Here is a 22,317-nt window from a genome sequence, read left to right as displayed (position 1 = left end):
TCCGCCAGACGTGTCCGGTGTGCCAGCCCCTTTCATTTACAATGCCGCTCACACAAATTTGTGTTGAGAAATATGTTTGAAGAGACAAATACTATTGTGCAACGAGCAGCCTATATAGCCTATATCTGAAAAATTCCAATAAATATTGATAATCATCGGGAAAATTTTCTGAATATTGATGCATGAAAAAGGCATAGATCCCAAGCCTAGTATTCATACATAAAGTGTGGTTCTAATACACATACATTTAAAAAAAAAAAAATAAAATCATCAAATGTCCATGTATTGACAGCATCTAAAACTTAAACCCTTTTACTCATAAACAACTTTAAAGATGTGAAAGTGAATTCTTTGAGGTTGGGTTGATTTTAGAATTGATAAGAAAATTAAGTAAATGAGTGAAACATACATTAATATTACACAGTAACATTTTCAGCCAAATTCAGCCATACAAAAAGTGAAAATGACATAATTTACTGATAAATGAGAGTCCAGAAAAATGGGAATTACTCTCGCAATGGTTAAGGCGACATCATATCCAAGCAGATTTTGGATGATTTGTAAAGATTTATACATCTCTATACATATGTACATATGTAAAAGGATTTACATTTTAGGTGCTGTCAATGTTTCAATGTCTATCCAAATGTACAGTACATTGGATGTGTACATTTTGCTTTGAAAGCAAAATTGTACAAATACAAGGAATAGAGGAGAGTGAACAGTGCATTCAATTCAAAGGATTGTTTCTCTTGTTGCTCTTTTTCTCACTCCCATCGGTTTTTTCAGCCACCATGCTGGAACTGCAGTGGAGTTTGGCTTTAAATAGCTGAGCTTTGACAATTGTCTGTGTGCTGCCTACACACACACAAACACATTCACACACATACATCCTCTCATCCTACTCAGGAGCAGGAGGGTTGAGCAGGGCCTGAGACATCTGGGTGGATCCTCAAACAGGCGTGTGGGCAGCCATGCATTTCAAGAGCCAGAGAAACTGACAGCCTGCTTTTTACTTCTCAACACACACACACACACACACACACACACAGACACACATCCATGAAATCAAATAATGTCTATATCAGACAGTGAGGCGCCTTTAACAAGCTCTCAGTGTGTGATGAGTCTGGCGTTTGTAGTAGTTTCAGCATCTTGGAAGAAATAAGGAGAATAAGTTGCTTTTATTTGATTATAAAAGGATAAATTTCAAGCAGCCCCTAGACTTGGACCCTGACCGACCGAACCTACTCTGTGAACCAAGAGACAACAAATTCAAAGTTAATTTGCAGCAGACATTTGTGCTACTCTGCCAGGAGGTAAATCCATACAAAAAAGCGACAGTTTAGATAAAAGAAGTTAGCTACAAATTGCTGACAAAAAGTTGAAAACTACATTGAAGCTATTTAAGGGGAATATGTATTTATAAATATTTATTTAATTATTTAGTTTCATGTCTGTCGAATCACTCTACTCTCTACCTTCACACATTTATTTTATTTTATTTTATAATGTAATATGCGTGAAAATGTACAGTCAGCTGTCATTATCGCATGGTGCTAAGGGCTCTGATCCATCCAAACGACCCGCTTCCATCCAAACGACCCGCTTCACCAAAATGAATCAGTAACACACTCTGACAAAATGTCATTAGGGGGACTTTGTATGTTAAAAATCACTCTGATTCTGTACTCAAATATTTTTGGAGCATTCCATTACTTTAAGGGTACATTTTAAAATTAAATGTTTTGAAAATTCTGTCATCATTTACTTTATTTGTTTGCCATGGGAAATCATGGGAGTTTTTTTCCCTCCCCTTTTCTCCCCAATTTGGAATGCCCAATACCCAATGCGCTCTAAATCCTTGTGGCGGCATAGTGACTCACCTCAATCCGGGTGGCGGAGGATGAATCTCAGTTGCCTCTGCGTCTGAGACCATCAAGCCATGCATCTAGCAAAAGTGCTAGTGTGAAAGCACCAAGGTAGCTAAAGTAGTTAAAGTTAAAGTAGCTTTTTACTGGATAAGCTACACTGTTTTGAAAATGTCCTGGTTACTTTCGTAACCTCCGTTCCCTGATGGAGGGAACGAGACTTTGTGTCGATGTAGTGACACTAGGGGTCACTCTTGGGAGCCCCAAACACCTCTGCTTTTTGAAAAAAGGCCAATGGAAATTGGCGAGTGGAATTTGCATGCCACTCCCCTGGACATACGGGTATAAAAGGAGCTGGTATGCAACCACTCATTCAGGTTTTGTGCTGAGGAGCAGAGACAAGGTCCCGGCCATTTCAGTGGGTAGTTCAGCTTTGTGGCAAGAGGGACACAATGTCTTGTTCCCTCCATCAGGGAACAGAGGTTACGAAAGTAACCAGGACATTCCCTATCTGTCACTCACTCGACGTTGTGTCGATGTAGTGACACTAGGGGTCCCTATACAAAACGGCACAACTAGCTGAACTGTGTTACGTGGACTGGCGGTGCGAGACGGGAAGACCACTGTGTGCATCGTATCCAGCGCACCAGGCTGTCACGTAACCTCCCCCAACACTCTTATGAGCGTCGAACGGTCCTTCGGGAACAAGTCGACTGCCCAAAAATAGGGACAGGCTAGCCCAGCCATGGCCTCTTTTTCTCTTTTTTCTCCCCAAAAAGAGTGGAATTTGTTAACCGACTGGGGCCATAAATGTCTATGTCGGGGGGGGGGGGGTGTCACTCCGAAGGGGAAGACACTGCGAAGACCACACCCCGGGGGGGGGAGGGATTTTGAGTGGAAATACATCACATGGTCTTTCCGAGTCTCGTCGGAAGTATGTCATGTGGAGAATTCCCATGGTAGGTCCTACCTGAGGGGGGAGGAGTTTCTACAAACATGGTGACCAGGGGCCTCTGCCCAAGGAAGACGCAGTTTACCGACAGGGAAACGATTTAGCGGAAGATATCACATGGGGTCACCTATGGGGAACCACCACATGTGGAGCACCTACCTCAGTACAGGGCCTAGTCTGCCACAGGGCTAAGGAGGAAAGTCATCCAGGGATCACAACTTGTGAACACGACTGAGAGTCAAAAGCGCACGTCTTCACCTCGTGTGAGGGGAAGGGTGCTATGCGCAAGCGGTACACCCGGCCAGCTGTCCCAGAAATTACCTGTTTGGACCTGACAACACACGGGACGAAACCGGCTCAACCCAGAGATTATAGAACCTCACAAAGGTGTTGGGTGTTGCCCAGCCCACTGCTCTGCAGATGTCTGCTAAAGAGGTGCCACTGTTCAGGGCCCAGGAGGCCGCTACACTCTTCGTAGAGTGGGCTCGTAGTCCCACGGGGGTCGGCACGTCCTGGGCGTGATATGCCATCATGATGGCGTCAATGACCCAGTGGTCGATCCTCTATTTGGAGACATCGCTTCCTTTCTGCTGTCCACCAAAGCAGACAAAGAGCTGCTCGGAGCTTCTAAAGCTCTGCGTGCGATCCAAATAGATGCGTAAAGCACGCACCGGACACAGAAATGCCAAAGCTGGGTCTGCCTCCTCCTGGGGCAGCGCTTGCAGGTTCACCACCCGATCCCTAAATGGGGTCGTGGGAACCTTGGGCACATAGCCCGGTCGGGGTCTCAGGATCATGTGAGAGTAACCCGGACCGAACTCCAGGCACGATTCACTGACAGAGAACGCCTGCAGGTCCCCTACCCTCTTGATGGAAGTGAACGCAGTCAGGAGGGCAGTCTTCAAAGAGAGTGCTTTAAGCTCTACTGACTCCAGGGGCTCAAAGGGAGCACCCCATAGACCCAAAGGACTACAGAGAGGTCCCACAAGGGCATGAGGCGCAGTCTGGAGGGATTCAACCTCCTAGCGCCTCTCAAGAACCTGATGACCAAGTCGTGCCTCCCCAAATACTTACCATCCACTGCCTTGAGATGTGCCAAAATAGCGGCTACATACACCTTCAAGGTGGAGGGGGACAGCCGCCCCTCCAGCCTCTCCTGCAGGAAGGAAAGCACCGATCCGACTGTGCATCTCTGGGGGTCTTCGCATCAGGAAGAACACCACTTAGCGAACAGATGCCACTTCAAGGCATACATGCGCCTTGTAGAGGGAGCCCTAGCCTGAGTGATCACTTAGGTCTTCCACGTCCCGTCCAAGGGCCAGACGTGGAGATTCCAGAGGTGTGGTCACGGGTGCCAGATGTTGCCCCATCCCTGAGAAAGAAGGTCCTTCCTCAGGGGAATTTGCCGGGGGGGGGCTGTCGCGTGGAGCGTGAGGTTCGAGAACCATGTCTGGGTGGGCCAGTAGGGTGCTACTAGGACAATCTGCTCCTTGTCCTCTCTGACCTTGCACAGGGTCTTGAGGTCGCCCGGGATGTGAGTGGCTCGAAGCGACTTGAGGCGCTGGTGACTCCAGAGGAGGAGATGGTGGGCAAGTTGTGACATGCTACGGGAGCGTAGAACGCCTTGGCGGTTGATGTACGCTACCATCGCCATGTTGTCTGTTCAGACCAACACGTGCTTGCCCTGGATCAATGGCCAGAACCTCCGCAGGGCGAGCAGTACTGCCAACAACTCGAGGCAGTTGATGTGCCAACGCAGCCGCAGGCCAGTCCAGGAGCCGGCGGCTGTGTGCCCATTGCATACGGCACCCCAGCCCGTCTTGGAGGCGTCCGTCGTAACCACGACACGCCTGGAGACCTGCTCTAGGGGAACTCCTGCCCATAGAAATGCAAGGTCGGTCCAAGGGTTGAAGAGGCGGAGACAGATTGGCGTGATGACCACACGATGTGTCCTGTGGCACCATGCCCATATCGGGACTCGAGTCTGAAGCCAGTGCTGAAGTGTCTCATATGCATCAACCCGTGCGGTGTGGCAACCACTGAGGATGCCATATGCCCCAGGAGCCTCAGTGGAAGTTTCAGTGGAACCACTGTCTTCTGTCTGAACGCCTTCAGACAGTTCAGCATCGACTGTGCGCGCTCGTTCGTGAGGCGCGCCGTCATCGACACTGAGTCCAACTCCAAGCCGAGAAAAGAGATGCTCTGAACCAGGGAGAGCTTGCTCTTTTCCCAGTTGACCCGAAGCCCTAGACGGCTGAGGTGCCTGAGCACCAGGTCACTGTGTGTGCACAGTAACTCTTGAGAGTGAGCTATGATCAGCCAGTCATCGAGGTAGTTGAGTATGCGGATGCCTCTGCGACCTTCGTGAATACGCGAGGGGACACGGACAAGCCGAAGAGGAGGACCTTGTACTGGTATTTCCAGCCCTCGATAGCAAACCGCAGGAAGGGTCTGTGTCGAGGAAAGACTGAGACATGGAAGTATGCATCCTTCAGGTCTACCACCGCGAACCAGAGACGTACGTAGGAGTTGTAGCCCGTGGGGGCGGGCTGCGGCAGAGCCGGTGCTGTTACTGCAGGAGGACGCCCTTGGCGACGAGCAGACGGGGTACGGGGTCTTGAGCCAAGCCGGGGCAGGATGTGTTGAATGGCCTCACAAGTGCACCACGAGCGCCTTATCCACCTGGTGGATCACCGAATACCCCTTGGCCGCCCCACCATCGAGGGTAGTGAGAGCGGGGGAGCTGAAAGATCGGGACCGGGTGGTAAAAGGTGCCCCCCATGACCTTGTCAGTTCCTCATACACTTCCGGGAAGAAAGGTACCGGGGTGAGCAGCGTTCTAGGCCAAGGAACCAATCATCAAGCCGCGAGGGTTCAGGGGAGAGTGGAGGGTTCCACTCTAGCCCGACGCACGCAGCTGCCGGGGAAAGCATGTCCATCATCTCCGTGTCGGCCCGAGACTGGGCGACCACACCCAAAGGGGGAAGCCCAGCCGAAGCCTCTGTGTCAGAATTGATGAGCCCGCTCTCCGATGCTGTGCTCGATAACTCATCATCTTCCCGGGCCCCGAATAAGAGGTTGAATGGGAGGTCCGTGGGGGGTTACCTGGCAGAGGTGGTCCCATTGGAGTCCCCAAATCACCCCCTGTGCTAACCGACACAGCCTCATACCCGTAGGTATAAGGACCGAGGCAGGGAGCCACTGGGGTGGCTTGCTTTCTTACGAAGGCAAGCTGCGACCGCAACGTTGCCATGGTCATGTTCTCGCAATGAGGACAGACCCATCCATGAACGAAGTCTCCACGTGGGCAGGGCCCAGACATGTAAGACAGCGATCGTGGCCATCAGAAGAGGAGAGATAACGATTGCAACCAGGAATAACACACAAACCGAAAGGCATCTTTAAAAAGATGTTCCGTGTGTGCCGCTCTTTTAAAGTTGAAAATATACTCTTTTAGAATATACTCTCTTTTTGCTGTTCTGCCGAAGTGCCCAGGGGCGTTCTCTGCAGTCCACGGGTGCAGAGGGGGAGAAGCCGCTGAAATGCGCCGTAAATCCAGCAGACGAGGTGAATGAACTCAGTGAAAACAGCTCAATGAATAGAACCGATCGGCTCCGAAGAGAAAATCTGAATGAGAGGTTGCATACCAGCTTCTTTTATACCCGTATGTCCGGGGGAGTGGCATGCAAATTCCACTCGCCAATTTCCATTGGCCTTTTTACAAAAAGTAGAGGTGTTTGGGGCTCCCAAGAGTGACCCCTAGTGTCACTACATCGACACAACGTCGAGTGAGTGACAGATAGGGAACAGCTAAGTTACTGTCACACTACTGAAAAAGGGAGTTAAATTATTAGCGTTACTACTTTTAATTAGTTACTTGCTAACACTTGCCGAGAGCTAGAGGATTCACATTTGCATACAACTTTACTATCTTCTATGATACAGTATAATGACCCTGATGTCCAGCCTCTGAGAACAAGCACCAGGGGTCTCCATCTCTACAGAGGTGTGAGCATAAACATTAGCAGGATCTCTGCCTGCTCGGTGGGGGCTTGGGCCAGACAGATGGAATCTATTAGAAAAAAAGCTTCTCTGTGGAGCTTGTGATGGTGTACACACACACGCACACACTGAAAATACAGTCTATTTAGACTTTAACATTTGCCGAAGGGGGATGTCACATGATGTAGTCAAATCAGTGGAGCTTCCCCATTTGCCATCACGGAAGGAAATGTATATATTCACATTTTCCCTCTCTCTCTTCCATCTGTCTCTTCATCTCTCTATCATATGCTGTTCTTTCGATCACCCGCCGTCACTCTCATATTGTTCTTATAGTGTAATATGTGATGTTTTCCATTCAGTGACTATTTGCAGGGGGAAAAAATCAGACTTATCTTACTGTGAATTGTGCTTACCGAAATTAGAACCACTGCCTCCAGTGGCCGAAGCTGGAAGTGTTGTTGAACGTGTGGGCATGTGTGAGCTCCAGTTTCCAGCTGAAATTTCCATAGATTAGTGTCAAAAGTGAGTTGTTTTTAGTTGTAAATTATGTAATACAGTCAACAGGAATTCATATTTTATTAAGCATACTAACCGTCAGTGGAGTAAAAATGTAATCATAGAGGGAAAATGCAACCTCTAAATTACGCTTTTCATTGTTAATGTAATTGCAATTACTTCCTGGTTACCATGGAACCAGTACCTCTGTGTCTGAGTTTGCTCACACTATCAGTAGTACTACAGGAGAAGGTAAACACATTTGAACTGATGCAAAAATGTCTAATGGGAGATGGCGCTTGTTAATTATTCGGCAGAATAAGGTTGATGTGAGGGTACTTGAACATTTGGTAGTCAAATTCCAGTGTGATCATGTTGATAGGGGAGACCGGGGTTAGTTTTTTACTCCATTGAATGTATAGGCACCTTATTATGTGCATTATGCATGCATACTAATAGCATGGCATGTTGTCACACTATATGGGGTAAGTTACCACAAAAGGGCCCTGACATTAAATCACCTTTTATAAGCTTTTCAACTAAATTTAAACATTAAAACAATTATGAAAGACAAAATTTATGAATCAGCAAAAATGTAAAAGGTAACATACACAAATATTTTAAATCGCATACCATTACAACATACAGTACAACATATAAAACATGTGATAACTTGCCCTAATAAAAATGTTTTCATTAAAATCTACCATCCTTATATAGTTGACCAACATACTCTCATACAGAAATGTCACTGTAGCAAGTCTAGTGCCTTTTTTACTGCACCATGAAAGCCTTACAAAAGCTTTGTGTGAGGAACAAAGTGAAACATATTGTTTTAATCACTGACAACCTTCCCCTTCTTCAAGGGTGACAAATTTCATTTCAAAAAAACGTTAGAATGTCACAATGAGTCACAAGACATGCAAGAGCCAATGGCATTTGACATGACTGACGTCAAATCTGTCATAATGCTTCTTGAGGTGGCAACTTTTTCATGTTTAAATGAGTGTGGGATTTCAGTGTTATTGTGGATGGGAGCGATTATAAGTAAATAAGATTTGCATTTCCGTCCATTCCTCACACAAAGCAATAATATGGCTTCTGAAGACTTGGAATATAGAGTCATGTGGCTCACTTTTCATGTGGACTCACTTTTCAAGTCATTTATGAAAATTTTATCCTACATGCTATTTGTTTTTAGTACAGCTCAGACATTTCGAGAACTCCTTTTGTGTCCCATAGCAACCAAAGTAAAAATGTCATTATTTAATGAGTAAATGATGACATGCTTTTCATAGATTTGAAACATTTCAGTACTAGAATAAAAGTAAAATCCAATGAAAGTAATGAAATCCTCCAAAATGAGTAAGGCACCAGAGTGACATTTAAAATATGTTACAAAATGGTATTTCCCTTATGAGACTGCACTGAGATGATGTACAGTGGCAAGAAAAATATGTGAACCTTTTGGAATTACCTGCATTTATGTATAAATGTGTCTTAAAATCTGGTTTGATTCTTATCTAAGTTACAATAATGAACAAAAACAATCTGTTTTAACTAATAAAACACATTATTGTATTGTTCTTGTACATATTGAATACATCTTTCAAACATTCACAGCATAGTTTGGAAAAAGTATGTGAACCCCAGGCTAATGATGTCAACAAAAGCTAATTAGAGATGGCAAACCTTGCATCCAATTCATGAAACGAGATTTGAGGTGTGGATTACAGCTACTCTGACTTATAAAAAGCACTCAAACATATTACCTCATTCCTTCTCACCTTCTCCAGGCCATCTCTCCGTCCATCTTACCTGCACTCACTCACATAATTAACACATCTCTGCTTACAGGCACTTTTCCCACTACATTTAAGCAGGCTCAAGTAACCCCGCTGCTGAAGAAACCCGCACTTAACCCCACACAAATAGAACATTACAGACCAGTCTCTCTCATCCCATTCATGGCAAAAACACTTGAAAGGGCAGTTTTCAATCAAATATCTGCCTATCTCTCACAGAACAAGCTGCTGGATGACAATCAGTCAGGCTTCAAAAGTGGACACTCCACTGAGACTGCCCTGCTGTATGTCACTGAGTTGCTGAGACAGGCGAAAGCTGAATCCAGATCATCCGTCCTGATTCTACTGGACCTTTCTGCAGCCTTCGACACAGTCAACCATCAGATCTTACTCTCCACCCTCTCTTCGCTGGGCATCACAGGAACTGTGCTTGACTGGTTTAATTTCTATCTCTCAGGTAGGTCCTTCAAGGTAGCCTGGAGAGGTGAGGTGTCCAAGCCACATCAGCTACTTACTGGGGTACCTCAGGGTTCAGTGCTTGGGCCACTTCTCTTCTCTATACACACAACATCACTGGGACCCATCATTCAGGCACATGGTTTCTCTTACCATTGCTACGCTGATGACACGCAACTCTACTTGTCTTTCCATCCCAACGACACCACAGTGACTGCTCAAATCTCTGCCTGCCTGGCAGACATCTCGGCCTGGATGAAGGAACACCACCTGCAACTTAACCCAGCCAAGACCGAACTCCTTGTCTTTCCAGCCAACCCTGCTGTTGAACACAACATCACCGTGCAGCTGGGTGCAACTACAGTAACGCCTTCCAAAACGGTCAGAAATCTAGGGGTAACCATTGATAACAAACTAATTTCACAGACCACATCTCAAAGACCGCAAGATCATGTAGATTTACACTCTACAATATCAGGAAGATAAAACCCTTCTTCTCTGAACATGCCACACAACTTCTTGTTCAGTCACTTGTCATAACTAGACTAGACTACTGTAATGCTCTCATTGCAGGCCTCCCTGCATGTGCAATTAGACCCCTGCAAATGATCCAGAATGCAGCAGCACGTCTGGTCTTTAATCAACCAAAGAGAGTGCATGTTACACCACTCCTTGTCTCTCTTCACTGGCTGCCGGTTGATGCACGTATCATGTTCAAGGCTCTGATGCTGGCGTACAAAACTGTCACTGGGTCTGCTCCAGCATATCTAAAATAATTTCTGCAGAGCTACGCGCCCACTAGAAGCCTGCGGTCGGCTAAGGAACGTCGCCTTGTTGTACCAACACAAAGAGGCACCAAAACACTTTCCCGGATTTTCGGCTTCATCATACCACATTGGTGGAATGAACTTCCCAACACCATCCGTGAAGCTGACTCACTTTCTTTCTCCAAAAAATGGCTAAAAACACATCTTTTCCATGAGCACTTAACCAGTCACTAAAAAAAAAAAAAAAAAAAAATTCCTTGTTGATCACTAGAGTGAGAGCTAAAGACTTGAAGGAATCAATGGAACTGGTTAACATCTCTGTCTACTATACAGAAAACATGAAACAGGTATTTCCAACAAAAGCATTGCTGTACGCCTGAAGTTTGCCAAAGACCACCTTGACACTCCACAACGCTACTGGGAAAATGTTTTGTGGACTGATGAAACTATGGTTGAATTGTTTGGGAAGAACACACAGCACTACATGTGGCATAAAAAGGACACCGCATACCAACATGAAAACATCATCCCAATGATGAAGTATGGTGGAGGGAGGGAGCTGAATTTCAATAGAAGTTAGGAAATGCAGCAGGATAATGACCCCAAAACTCTATGTAAATCCACTACAGAATGGCTTAAAAAAAAAGAAAATCCACCATTTGGAATGGCCCAGTCAAAGCACAGACCTTAACCCAATAGAGATGCTGTGGAATTACCTCAAGAGAGCGGTTCACATCAGGCATCCTAAGAATATGGCTGAGCTGAAGCAGTTCTGTAAGGAAGAATGGTCCAAAATTCCTTCTGAATGTTGTGCAGTTCTAATCTGCAGCTACTGGAAACACTTGGTTGAGGTTACCGTTGCCAAAGAAGGCTCGACCAGTTACTAAATCCAAGGATTCAAATACATTTTCCACATCACTGTGAATGTTTAATGGGATGTGTTTATTAAAGATATTAAAGATTATAATTGTTTGTGTGTTGTTAGCTTAAGCACATTGTGTTTGTCTATACTTGTGACTTTCATGAAGATGAGATCACATTTTATGACCAATTAATGAAAAAATTTTTATTCTTCTCTATACTTGCATAAATCTCCAGTAGTGCTGGCTAATCATATCCTCTCTGTGGTATGGTGGAAAAGATCAGAGGCAGACAGGCATACCTATAGGGTGTGCCCTCTGTCAAACCACCTGAAACAGCCTTCTTCCTTTATTTCAAGAACACCTACTCAAAATAGGCAGATAATGAACAGGATAGAAGGACCATTTGATGGTGCGAATGTGTGCAATGTCTATCGCATATACAGTATGCACAATTTAACACGCAAATAAGCACACACTCACACATATATACACAGAAACAGACTCATACATGGACTCTAAATCCATTGCAATCTTCAAAAAATGGCTGAATACAGATGTTTTCCAACAACACTAGAACTAACTAGCTTTATTGCTCTTAAAAAATCACACTGACCTGGCATTGTACTACACTACTTTCTGTATGGAAATGTGTCATGGTAGCGCTACATGTACAGTATTGTGTTCTCATTTGTAAGTTGTTATTCTCATTTTAAATTGTTTTGGGTAAAGCATCTGCTAAATGAATACAGTTAGTTACATGTAATGTAATGTAATATCTCAATATGATACATTTATAATATTGACGTAGAGCGAGAGGATAAACACAGTGTAGTATTAAAGTGATAGGTCACCCAAATTGAAAATAGTCATAATTTGCCCTCATGTTGTTCCATATTACTTTCTTTCTTCTGTGGAACAGAATGACAACAGCCTCAGTTAGCATTCACTTTTCGTGTAGAGGAAAATAAGATACAATAAAAGTTAATAGTGACTGGGACTAACGTCCTGCCTAACATCTCCCGTTGTGTTTCATGGAAGAAAGAAAGCCATACAGGTTTGAAACAACGTGAGGATGAGCAAATGATGACAGAATTGTCATTTTTGGATGAACTATTCCCTTTATGAGATTGATAACGGTGAAAAACACAGAAATACACAAACGCACGAATGCTTTATGTCAGTAGCGTGGGGTGGCAGAGAGGCGTGTGAATGCATTTGCTTTGTTGGGGGCAAGGAATGGAATCATCCTCATACTCTATTTATTGCATACACACACACATAGTATACACCACTCTTTTGCACCTCACGACATAGACATGTTCAAGTGTGTATGCCTTAAAACATTTACATTCATTAACACCCGCAATATTTGTCGGGCTAAATGTGCTGCGTCACGTGTGCACAAAGCGACAAGAAAATTGTGTATGCAGCACGCATTGTGTATACATTGTTGGTCAGTAACCCTGTGTTACATCAAGATTTCACATTGTCAAACAACATACATTTTTCACAAATACAATTAAACATATTCCACTTGCCCTCCCATGCCCACCTGTCAATCAAATCGCCTGTCAGTGTGAGCCTTGATGGACTTTGGCTGTTTTACCCCAGGGATTTGTATCAATCAAACCCGATACAAAGCACCCAGCTGATTCAAGTCAAAGTATCTTTAGCATGATGCCCAGGGTGCTCCGATATGTCATAACACCAATGGTTTTATTTAATCCCAGGGATCGGTTTCATGCTCTGTAATCCTGATTGCATTTTGAAATGTAAGATCTTTTTGCTTTGTCCTGTTGAGTTTGGATTCTGTTGGTTCTGGATATAGAGATATGGCGTGAGGAACACTAGCTTTTGAGCTGATCTCCACGAGCATATTTCTGTTATGGATTTTTGTTATTATTGAAGACACAGATGAGTGATGGAGACTGCAGATGTAGCTATTCATGCTGCATGCATCTTCACACGCACATCTGAGCACATGAATGGTTTCATTCACTTTCCCACAGATAAACTGCAAGATTGTGCACAGTTCAGAATTAAATTGAAAATGCCATTTAAATTCCTGTTTAATATGTGAATTTAAATTGAAGGATCAAATGGGATATGGAATTGTCATTTGAATTTGAATTTAATGATGTTAAAAAGGAATGACATTTTTTTTAAGACATTGCTGATTTTATTTATTTATTTCATTTTTCATGAAAACATATGCGGTATTTTCAGAAACATTAGATCAAATTAATAATAATGATTTGAAATGCCACCTTTAGAAATTTGAATTTATGTACAGTATATTTCCTTATATTTAATGTTTATAAATAAAATTTCAAGGTCTTTTCCATTTCAAAAAATGATTCTTAAAGTACATTTCTGTAAGATTTTAAACATTCTATCAGACAAATAATGTCTTGATGTGTTAATAAGTTGCACTGTACCATCTCATGCTAAATTCATTTTATATATATATATATATATATATATATATATATATATATATATATATATATATATGTGTGTGTATGTATAGGGATATAGCTACCTTTAAAAAAGTAACAGAGTTGACAGTATTACTGTTCATTACTAGATTTATGCTCAAGATCATGACATTACAAGGTGTTTATTAGAAAGAGAATTTAATGCTGATATTTCTACAGATATCCACTTTTTAACTATCAGTTATTTTCAGTACAAATCATGGTGACAGGGATAGCAACTTAAAATTGTCCCCTACTGACAAACCTAACAAAATACAAGATATAGGGATAAAAAAAAGAGAGAGAAGAAGTTTACTTGTATTTGTATCCTTTTTTCATTAAAAATGTATTTTATTTTATTTATAAAATGTTGCTTTATTTTAATAAGGGGGAGATATGATGGTAACAGGGTTGACACACAACCTGGGGACACAACTTTAAGTCTTTAAAAAAATATTTAATGTCCACTAAAAAATACAAATAGAGAGAATTAATACTACATACTAGCTTTTGTTTCCATGTATTTTATTTTGTAATTTTTTCCAATCAAAATGTGCATATTTGCTATTACCAAAGGCGAAGCTGTAAACACAGAGCTTGGGGACAGGCCAAAAGGCATCCTAAAAATAAATAAATAAATAAATAATAAAAATAAAAAATAAAAAAACACTTAAAATAAAATCAAGTTACTGGATTTGTGCTAATGTGTTGCCTATAAATTGCCTATAATAACATGTTGAAAAAGCTGGCATCAGCTATTCATGGTTAAAGAATTGTTTTAAAGTCAGCCGATTTCGCAGAATGACCCTTCAGTTTATGGACCAGGACGGAAGAACACTATATTTCCAGTGATCCTTTTTCCTGTTTTGAAATTCTTCGAATTGCAATTCAGTAAGCTAAACTCTCACTGTCATTACATTTATTGAAAGGGAGCCAATTATTTAATTTCAAATCTTGCTCAATCCCAAAAGCCCAACATGCAAAAGTTTGCAGTGTGTGTACAGATATTAACATGCATGTAAGAAGATATCTAGTCTTGTTTTTGCACAAAAGATGCAAAAGCTAGTGTGGAAAACCCCACCCAAAAAAAAAACACATACACAAACGCAGCCACACACAGTCAGATCAACTCATTCTATGGACTGTAACCGCATTGACATTGTAATTTTTCTGCAAAACCTGAAATGGAGTCATTGTGTCATTCAGACCACTTTCCATGAGTAAATTAAATGGTATACTGAAGCATGTAGTAAGAAAAAGAGCCTCTGTCACTGATGGTGTTGACCCTTAAGCATTCTCAACGAACATGCTCCCTTAATTTAATGCCATTTGCAATCATTTACTTTTGATCTGCTTGAGTTATGTAAATAACTGGGGGAAAAAAATACTACAATATACTGTATATAAGCAACATAGGAGTCACCTACTTTCTAGTGCCTGAAACAGTGACTGTTCTGTCATGTACGGCAATTTAACCCCAACCCCCCAAACACACACATATACTGTGTCATCAGCTCACACACGGCGCTGAGCGAGCACTGGCGGTGTGTTAAGTAGCGTGATGGTAGCATGCTCATTCTAGCATGTCTCGATGACTTATACTAATCCTTCTGTCTCATCAAATACCGATAGCTGAATCAATCTCTAGTGTGAAGGCATTTCCCTAGGATTCTCTTATTTGCTTGAATTTTAATAAAGACAAGGCAGAAGCTCCAATCAGGAGGCGGGAAAGACCACTCACAGTCAGACGGAGGGTGTCGGTGATAGTATAGATGGAGAGCGTACGTAGCTTCCTCTCTCCCTCCTCTCTTCCCGGTCCCCCTCTTGTCAGCACTCTCCTGTGGGTGGTACGACCTGGCAGATTACAAAACACCCCTCCCATGTGTCTCTCTACTCTCTGTGCCAGGGTGAGGCTACTGATCTCATTCTCCTGAAGCATGTGAGTGTCTGAGAGTTAGGAAGAGATAAGCAAGGATGGAGAAAGTGACATAGACAGTGAACAAGAAAGAGAGAAGAATGAAAGAGAGTGTGTTCGTGTGAGATCTGATCTAGGAAGCTCTCGGAAGCAACGGGACACAATCAGCACCACTGTCTGCAAAGATCATGAGGGCATCTGAGGGGTAAGTGCAGGCAACACGTACACACACATACACACACACAGGCATACATGTACACACACACTTGCTTATTCACAATGTTTATGCGTGTATATTTTCATGCCTGAGGCCCTGCACACCTTAGTTTCTTTATTTGGACAGTGCTGGTAATGTCCTTATAAAGTGTGTTCGTTTTATAATGGTCTGTCACATTATTGTGCTAACCTGTACACTACAGTGTCTCAAGCTGTTCTGTGAATGAAAACTGTCCCTTTAGGTGCCCTGAACAATGAGAGTTTTCAAAGACTCTTATACAAAAACATATGCATATGGACAAGAGAAAGATAAGTTTCGTATAATGCCAAAAAGAATTTCCAGAAATCACTGCACAAGCCTACGAGACAAAGAGTCCCATTCACACAGCAAAAGTGATCAATGCACAAACAGAATCAGTTCACAAATACACACAGGGACGAGTGCATGTTCGCATGTACACACATACCTCAGCTTGAGATAGAGCTGTGGGTATAGGACGCTGTCGAATCAATATGAATATATAAGCTGCCTTTTCATCCAGGAGACTATTGAACAATATTGGGCGGCTTCTCCTTAGATGCAGAGAGCTTTAGTAAGCCCTGCCCTATGGAGTAGACAGAGCCGTTAGAAGGCGAGAAGTAAGGGCTCTTCCTTCTCGCTTTTTAGACCCTCCACAGGTAAAGTTTAACCTCTGTGCTCTAATGGATTTAGCTTTAATATGGGGAGACCTGGAAGGCCAATGGCTCTGTGAGAGGAGTAGTCAGAGGTCAGGTGTGGTCACACTGTGGCAACACCAAATTAACCTTTGCTGGAGTGGCAGTCACGTTCATCGGCCAGCATACAAATCAACCAGTTTTGTACAATACTGCACAATATTGGATTAAATATAGTGTACTATATAGGGTGAGCAGACAGTATGCTAGTGATGGTTAGGTAACATATTTGTATGTATATATGTGTGCTGTGAGTATGATGGCAATATATGTGTATGTGTTTGTCGGTGGGGGGCTTCATTAGTGAGCTGAGAGAACCCAGGTGCATCGGCCTGTGTTACTCACGCACGCCCATCAACACAGGAGGAGTCTACCCTGACATTTCTTGTTCTGAGCTCACTACAATACGAAAGGCCATTTACTCTGTGCCACTGAAACGGCATACTATCCACCGATAGGCACCTCAATTGCCTTACTGAATGTATGATTAGTTCATTTTGCTTGAGCTTGAGCCAATTTATATATTGAGCATCAGTGACTATGAAAAGATTTGGAGCATAACTGTAGGAATATGCAACAATGATTCACAGTTAGAACCTTTAGATGATGTATTTATTTTGTCGACTGCATTTCAAAATGATGTTCTTAAGCAAATATTGCTGAATTACCCTGACAGTTCAGAGGACCTGTCTGAATGCTACGCATTAGGTGAAAGAATTCAGTGTAAGCCGACCAGATTTCCATAATTCACGCATACACATGCATAAGTGTGTGGCGCACATCTGATGGCTTCTTGTGAATAGAGTTGACATACGGTAATGGCTCCTTGATGATGTCCAATGAGAAACTGCCTCAAAAAACTATATGGTTCCGCCCGGCGTGTGATTCATGTATGGGTTTGCATGATGTCTTGAATAAATTCCCCTATTGTGGCCATCTTGACGCCCTTAGCTGCACTACAAACAGCAATATGGCTCTGCTTATGCAATTCACCGCATATGTGTTCATCACACCATGGTGAAACACTTGTTGATGAGCACCTTGAAAATTCCAGCATATTACGACTTTTTCAAATGCCATACGCTTAATTATATTCAGGCCTGTGTTTTTCATTATCCTAATTGAAGATGACTCATTGGCATCTGTCACAGTTCATTTCAAGCTGTGGTTAAAAGTCACTTACTTCCTAAACAAAACATGATTTAGGTCTCCACTCACTCATTGAGGATTGTAAAGCTTTTTCAGTGTACCATTTGGACTCCATTGTGCTCCATATGCAGACTGTAGCATTGGGTGTGGTTCTGTACGCATCCAAATGCTGGACAAACCATGAGGATTTACCTAAGCTGTGCATCAGCAAGCAGTTGTGTAACACTGTTGTTTTTTTGTTTTTTATGTGTGTGTGTGTAAGTGGTATAGTACAAGATGCATTAATGGCAAATGAATAGGTTTTTTCCCCCCTCGTTTAAGGATTTCCATTACTTTAATATCAGTAATATATATGACTCAGAGATCCCAAACATGCATGACTGGGTTTTATTCCAGTGCCAGTGACTAATGAGATGTATTTACCATTTATTATTACAACACAAGTGAGCAACAGCACCTGCAAGGTTTCTATATGTAGTGTTGTACTGACATGTTATGTTAATGTACTGTACATAAAACTGCTTTAGACAGGGAGTGAGACAAAGACATGAAGAAAAGGAGAAAAAGAAAATGTTTAAAATGTCTAGCAACAGAATTTCTGCATAGACTTTAACTTAATGTATTGAATGTGTATATAGAAGCTTCTTGGACTGTTATATAGTTATAGCATTAATCTATCTTTATTATATGAAGCCGTCCCTGTGGATGAGCTCACAAAATGGCAGTAGCAGCAGAGCTGCCCACAGACTCTGTGATTGACAGAAAATTCCTCCGAGGATGGATGTGCGCTATATGGCGAGGAGCTCGGGAAAGTGTGTGTAGGCAACCTCACCAGTGCACCAGGGAGGTTCCTGTCTTTGTTCTCTAAACCATAACCAATAACAAAGTCAGTTAGAAAGCAATTAATTCGATTTTCTAATTAGCGCATTTTTTCTCTGTCTATGTTGTGCAATGCAAATACAGATAGATGCTTTTTAAAGATGTCATAAGATAAAGGTATGTGTGGACATAAACAAGTGAGTGTGTCGTTTGCTATGTGCCCACTGAGAGGAGGTTTTGAGATTGATAGATTATGTTTAAGTTTAACTCGACAATTCAGTAAAGAGTTAAAATGGACAATTTTGCAAATACCACATTATTAATATTCATGAATTCATCCATGAAAAAGATTACGCCAGTGATTATTTTGCAGTGCAGAAGCACATATTATAACTGAATAGCAAATTAAAGTAAATTTTATTTGCTAACAATTGACCACAAACGTCATTTCAATGTACAAAATAATCAGAACACAACTACCAAATTAATTCATACATTCATATTACCAATTGTATGAATTTTTCTTTAGTTAAACTCCACATAATTAAACTCCAAAAAGCTCATTTAATGTGTCTTTAATACGACAATTGTCTCTTTAATGAGAGAGTTGTCCAGAGTGTCTAAGCGATGCAGGATAGCAAAGCCTAAATGCATTCTCAGCTGCAGAATATTGATTTGAGACAAGCCATTATAATTAATGCCAATGACAATGGTTATTATGAATATCCCATTAACATGCAGGAATGTATTGGCATGTATTATTCTATTGGTTAATCTGCCATTTAGTACAGCAGCGACTTGCAAATGCGACTTGCTAATGCAAAATTCTGTTCAGTGCCACAATAATGTTGATATCAGACAAAAGCTTCTCAAATGAGAAAATGCACAATACCAATGCGGATTAGTCTATTAAAGAGATAACATGACTCCCATCCCCCTTCATCTTTCTCGCACTCATTTTTCTCATTGATTGGTTTCCTATGCCGGAATTAGCCTCCCGTTTCCGTTCCTGAGCTGTGCTCCCTCCTCATTCTCTTCTCTTTCTCTCTCCATCGCTTACTTTCTCCCTAGGATCACTGACATATCTGGCCATAAACACAATAATACAACATGAGTGACAAAGTATGTGTATGAATGTGTGTTTGAATAAAAAAAAAGAAGCCATTGCATTGTCTGTTGTGTGGTTGAAAAGTGTTTAACAGAAAACTACAGAGAAATCCCTCTAGTCAGCTGAATAGGGTCTTTTTTCCTTTGTCTCCTCTTGATACAATGAATTCAGACACTCATGTAAAAGGAATAGTTTACAAAATAAATAAATAAAAAAAGAAGAAAAGAAAGTTCCATCATTCAAAAACCTCTATGACTTTCTTTCATCCACTGAACACAAAAATTTAGCAGAATGTTCCACCTGCTGTGTTCCATACTATGAAAGTGGATGGTGACCAGGGCCTGACAAGCTTTGAAAAGCACCATAAAAGCATCATAAAGGCAGTCCATTTGACTTGTTTGCTACGTATAAAGACAAACAATAGCTTTGTGTGAGGAAGAGACTTTTTCCTTTTTGCAAATTTAAATCGTATTTACTGAAAATCTTGCTTGACAGCTGTGGTCACCATTTGCTTTCATTGTGGATGAAGCAGCTTGAACATTATGCTATAAATATCTCTGAAGAAGGAAAGTAGTGCTGGTTTAAAAAAAAAGAAAAGAAATGGGTAAGTCAATGATGACAGATTTGTCATTTTTGGATGAACTATTCCTTTAAAATAATGCAGCCAATTGTGCATGTAATGGCACCATTAAAATTTATTAATAATGCAGGGAGGTGATTTTGTGTGTGTGTGTGTGTGTGTGTGTGTGTAGCATCCACATTCCCCGAGGTGCTCGTAAAACATTTCTACATCTCTTTGATAGGGCTTCCCTACATTTGTTTCCCCTTCATTTACACAAACTCACACATGCACCAGAATCCGGATGCATGTACATACTTGCACTCAGGCACACACACACATGCGTGTCATGTGACTGCACTGGAGTCTCTTCGGAGTTCTTTGTGTGGTGCCTCTCACGCTGTCATACGCACACATGCATGTTCCTGTATGTGTGTATGTTCTCTGTTGCTCCTGCATATTTGCTCACACACACACACACACACACACACACACACACACACACACATGGCGTGGGCTTTGTGTGGGTGGTGAAGTGGAGAACAGTGATGGGTTGTCTAGTCTGTCTGGTCGCTTGCTTGAGAATATGTGTGTATGTGTATATATGTGTGTGTTTGTGAGTCTCCAGTGTTCTGATCCACTTACACAAAGGTAAGCACTTTCTTCTATCATAAATTTCTTTTTTTGAGTCATTGTGAGATTCATTGTAAGATTTGTAGTATAATGCACTTTTCTAAGATGCTGCATGGGGTTTGTTGTCACATTTATGTCATATGATTTTGTTGAGCTTGTCACTCAATGCAAAATCAGTGATAGAAGCTTAAACAAAATTCATTTGAATTCCCATCAGCAAACGTTTCCAACGGCTGCCTTTGTCTTCACACCACCCACTTACCACATGACCATGTGTTTCTTAAATATAAGATTTAATTTTACTTATTGTGAAAAAGACATTGTGAATGAATGTTCAGCACATACATGCTCATAATTCCTTTTTTTTTTCAGATTCCTTATTGAATTCCATTTTTCTAATTCCTCACCAAATTCTTAATTTTTTCAAATTCCATTATTTATCATCCAAATTCCTTTTAAAATTACTTCTCAAATTCCTTATTTTTTCAAATTCCATTATTCACCATCCAAGTATTCCTTACTGAATTATTATCTTTTTCAAATTACATTATCTATCATCTATATTTGCAGCAGCTTCATTTTAAAGTTCCTTGTTAAATTCTTCATTTTTTCAAATTACATTATCCATCCTCCAATGTCCTTTTAAAATTCCTTCTCAAATTCCTAATTTTTTCAAATTCAATTATCTGCCATCCAAGTTCCTTTTAAAATTCCTTATCAAATTACTCATTTTTAAATTCCATCATACACCATCCAAAGTCCATTGTCCCACATTCAAATTCCTTTTAAAATTCCTTTTAAAATGACTATTTTTTCAAATTCTATTATCTACCATCCAAATTCCATTATCCACCATCCCATTTCCTTTTAAAATTCCTTACCAAATTCCTTTTTTAAAATTTCATCATTCACCATCCAAATTCTGTTGTCCCACATCCAAATTCCTTTTAAAATTCCTTACCAAATTCAAAATTTCATTATACACAATCCAGATTCCTTTTAAAATGTCTTATCATATTGACTCATTTTTCAATTCCATCATACACCATCCAAATTCCATTGTCCCGCTTCCAAATTCCTTTTAAAATTCCTTATAAAATGACTAATTTTTCAAATTCCATTATCTACCAACTAAATTCCATTATCTACCATCCAAATTCCATTATCCACCATCCCATTTCCTTTTAAAATTCCTAACCAAATTCCTTTTTTTTAATTTCATCATTCACCATCCAAATTCCGTTGTCCCGCATCCAAATTCCTTTTAAAATTCCTTACCAAATTCAAACTTTCATTATCCACAATCCAAATTCCTTTTAAAATGTCTTATCATATTGACTCATTTTTCAGTTCCATCATTCACCATCCAAATTCCATTGTTCCGCTTCCAAATTCCTTTTAAAATTCCTTATAAAATGACGAATTTTTCAAATTTCGTAATCTACCATCCAAATTCTATTATCCGCTATCCAAATTCCTTTTAAAATTCTTAATAAAATCTTTTTTTTTTTTC

The sequence above is a fragment of the Myxocyprinus asiaticus genome, chromosome 16 (genome assembly GCF_019703515.2).
Source record: "Myxocyprinus asiaticus isolate MX2 ecotype Aquarium Trade chromosome 16, UBuf_Myxa_2, whole genome shotgun sequence".
NCBI classification, from domain to species: domain Eukaryota; kingdom Metazoa; phylum Chordata; class Actinopteri; order Cypriniformes; family Catostomidae; genus Myxocyprinus; species Myxocyprinus asiaticus.
This window is presented reverse-complemented; position numbering follows the sequence as displayed.